We start from the raw sequence: 4462 nt of genomic DNA, 5'->3' as shown, positions 1-4462 counted from the left end.
ATATGTGAAAATCATGATATGAACTGCACTGAAAACCAAATGCCAAAGGAGAGAAGCACAGAACTGTGAAAGTTTCCTGAAGAAGAAAGTTCCTGATCTTAAAGTTAGTGCTAGCGGTATCGAGCTAGTCGCAGAGATGTACGCCTACCCGGATGCATTTAGTTAAATTTCTGAAAAAGGTGAATTTTATGTCTATTTGTATTATCATGGCTTTTTGTTTTCTGCTGTTACTGAATCCCTTGTATTTGGAGCTGTAACGCTACTTCATGTGCAATTACTTGTATCGTTTGCAATTATCCTCACTAGTGGTGTTGTTAGCATTTTTACGGGTTGCCAAACCCAGTCGGAATCTCGCTTTCATTTCGTGGGTTTTTACTGGGTTGCTAAACCCAGTCGGAATCTGCGTAGCGTTTCGTCGTTTTATTTTTTTCCGTGTCGGTAAAAAGTCTTGCCTGTCACTCCCCTGCTAAGTGGTGTCTTTGTGCATAGAGTCTTCTGTGCGTATTTTGTTAGGTTTGAGGGGGCTGGGGTAATGCGTAGATTTCTCTGGTGCACACGGGAGGACATTTCATTATTAACCTGGAATGGCGTCGAAAGTCATTGTAACGCGAATGGCGTTTTAGTGCATCTTTAAACAAAATATACCCTTATGGAGCTCAAGAATGGAACGTCAATTGGATAAACAACAGGCGATGAAAAATAAATACCTGGAATCTTAAAAGCGACGAGTAATGGACTTCGACACAACAATTCGCCCGTCGAGCCGAAATCCGCTGTACTTTTAATAGTAAGCTTTAGCTTGTGTTATATACAACACTGAAACCAAATGGAAAATTCTCTTAACTTACGGATGCAACAAACACTGAAGGAATCGAACGCCTTGAATGCATCACTGTGTTTACTGAAGTCGCATCTCACAGTGTCCGGCAAAGTACATCTATTTTTTTGACTGGCAAGTAACATTCATTTTGTACTCAACTCCAAAGGTAAAACAAAATTGGAAATGTGACAGTGAAAACTTATTTGAATGAAAGCTTGTTGTCTCTTTTGTCTTTTATTTATTTACGGTCAAGGTTCTTTCGAAAAGGGTTTGATGTGAACTGTCAGAAATTATTTAATTGCATATGCTTTGTGATTGTGTGTTTCGCTTGCACGCACGCAACTGAAATAGGAAGGGTTTTTTGCCTCTTAATCGCAAATATGTTGTTTGTTTCAATAAATGTTTCGCTGGAAAAGATTTCTGTGAAATTTCCAGCTTTTGTAAATTTATCATGTTGTGTAATTTTCGAGCTTAACAAATTTGCATACATGTGTTGAAATGTGATACGGGAGAATTTTGTGGTAGCGCATAAGTCACGAAAATAAACAGGTCTGTTGGAAGCGTGTTTGAGTTTCAACAAAATGACCCCCAAAATCAGCAAAAAATGTGACGCGATGAATAATAAAGTAGCTGCTATTTCCAAAATGATGAATTACCTGGTGATAAATAACCTCGTCTTGGAGAGTAAATTTTACTTTGCATAAAACACCTGAGTGGGCGATTGTGATCTTTGTTTTGAATTCGCTCATTTATTGTCAAACTTTATAACACTTGACAGAAAAAGAAACTTACAAAAACAAAAACCGGTATCTTGCCATCATTTGACACAGATGCTTCACTTTAGTAGTAAACTTTGCCGTATTAAACCGGCCGCTGTAACTTAATCACGGCGCCCGCTTGAATTCGATGTCAATTTCGATTTTCGATTTGTTTGTGCAGAGCTTTGTAAAATTACAACATGTCAGCATAAAAGCCAAAAATGTTTTCGCTGATCGTAACTTTTCCCATTTATTTTCTTCAAAATTTTTTGTTTTCATGTACTTTGCTTGTAAACACAATGTCTTCTCAGGCTATTCTCCCAAGACCGTCCTGAGAAAACTTCCTTCTGCTCTACAATGATAGAAAACTGTGTATCAATGTTATTACTTTTGGCTCAATATTGGTGTTTGCTACAGAAAATCGAAGGCACTGAATTGTGTGGTATTGAAATACAGCATTCCAGTCTCTGAAGATAACAAATAAAAGAGAAGCGAGAAACATTGGCTTCTGGGCTGACATGTTGATAATTTTCAAGTTCCCTCACAACTTCTTTTCACCACAAGTGTGCCCTATGAGCATCCGAAAACTTTGTAATACTAAACTTCACTGAAGTCAAGCCCTGTTTCGCGGGTTAGTGTTGGGATGGGGAGACCAAAACAATAAACCCCTCTAAAAAACAGAAACATCTGACCGAAAATACTATTAACGCTAACAAATGCGAACTCAGCAAGGTACAGATTTTGTTAGCTTGCTTTATGCAAAACAAATATTGATGAAAAAGCAAAATAAATATTGATACACAGTTTTCAGAAAGAGCAGAAGGAAGTTTCCGGACGGTCGATCGAGAATAAAATATTTACGACATGAAAACAACATTAATTTTGAACCGTGAATATAGAATATAAAAAGTTACGATCAGCGACAAACATAAAAAAAATTAAATCAAAAACTATCAAGTAAAACGCTAAGAAAATCGATCTTATAGCGAAAAAGAAATAAGACACTTGTCCGTGATTAAGTTACCGCGGCATTTTTACTCTTCAAACATTTTCGTGAAGCATCTGTGTCAAATGAGTGCAAGATATGCGGGTTTTTGTAAAGTACAAAATTTTGACTGTCAAAGTGAAAAAAAAAGCATTGACAATGAAATTTACGAAGTCAAAACAAGATCACAATCGATCAACTCTTGTTGATGCAAATGTCAAATTTACTCTCGGGGACGCGTACGACGTTATTTATCACATTAATTGGTGCATAACGAAAACTAACAAAAAACTTATTACTAAGACCTGCGTCGGAAAGTTAAGACACTGATTAAGACCCGGAAAACTAGACCCTTTGTAAAAAACTCAAGCACGCTTCCAGTTCTCTGTGATTTTGGGCTGTTTAAAAGGCGCAAAAATATAAAAAATAAATAAATATCAAATCGGGAAAATAAGCTCGAAAAAGCAATACGCAACATGATATTATAGAAAAGAAAGGCAGAAAAAACCCTGAAGGCCAACCTTGAAATCTTGAAATTCAAAAAAATATTATGTATATCCAAAAAATTTATTTCGATTTTGAGACGACAATAAGGCTTTATAATGACAGCGTTTGGGAGAAAATCTAGCGGCGCTTGCTTGATAATTATTCACGCCACAACCGCGAATGTCACGCCAGGCGAGTCAAGACCGCATGACAATCCGCATTTCATCAGAAAGTTGAAAAAAGAAATACTCGTCGTTTAAAATGCCTCGCCTGTAACTGAACCAATTGTTCATTTGTTCTTCGGGAATTATTGGCAGTCGGGTGTTTGTTTCCTGTTGGAAATCAACGATGGGTTTTCATTTGATCGAGCTCTGTCACGAGCCCATGTGTAAAACAACTGTTCAAAGGTCAACAGTCACATGTCCTTTTTGGCGGGGAATACTGCGAATCGCGCTGCTGTGACACTTTTTTTTCGTAAAAAAAGGCAGATCACCTTTCCGGAGATCAGCTAGTCTGCTAGGAGATCAGTAAGCAGCTCAAATTTTTTTTAAGAACCACTGTAGCCTGGCCACTCTGTTTTAGTGCTACATTATATTTAAGAAACGGGCAAGGAAAACCCAATAAATGCTAATATTCGTGAAACGCGACGATTGCGTGACAGCAGGTAAGTTATAAGATGACATTCCATCACGTATTTATTTATTTAGACTTGGTCTGCATTTTGTACCCGTCTGCAGTCTGCAGTCTGAATTTTGTACCTAAGTCTGAAGCGAGAAACGGTCTGCTTCTGGGCTGACATGTTGATAATTTTCAAGTTCCCTCACAACTTCTTTTTTTACCACAAGTGTGCCCTCTGAGCATCTGACTTTGGCTTTCTAATACTAAAGTTCACTGAAGTTAAGCCCTGGCGGGCGGGGTTAGTGTTTTGGATGGGAGACCAAAACAATGTACCTAAAAGGGCTCAACAAATCATGACCGAAGTATATATTAACTCTAACAAATGCGAACTCAGCAAGGTTTGTTCTTGTTAGCTTGCTTTATGCAATTCAAAATGCTCTGAAAAAGCAACGAACTACGCTATTGAGCTTTGTGAAATTGCAGAAGATATATGAAGTTTCCCTTATGCCTGATGAGGATAAAAACTTTGGTGGATCTTTAGTTTTAGATTTTGGAAGGTGATGACGTCACGTGAAAAACGATCTATAGAATATAAAAAGTTACGATCAGCGACAAACATTTTGGGAGATTTTTGCTACGTTCAAGTAAATTGCAAAATCGAAAGTGACATGGCCGGAATTCAGCGGGCGCCGTGATTAAGTTACCGCGGCATGTTTACTCGCCAAACAGTGAAGCATCTGTGTCAAATGATGGCAAGATACCGGGTTTTTGTAAGTTTCTTTTTCTGTCAAGTGT

This window comes from Montipora foliosa, chromosome 3 (assembly GCF_036669935.1).
Source record: "Montipora foliosa isolate CH-2021 chromosome 3, ASM3666993v2, whole genome shotgun sequence".
Taxonomy (NCBI): domain Eukaryota; kingdom Metazoa; phylum Cnidaria; class Anthozoa; order Scleractinia; family Acroporidae; genus Montipora; species Montipora foliosa.
The sequence above is the reverse complement of the archived record's forward strand: the minus strand, read 5'-3'. Positions refer to the sequence as shown.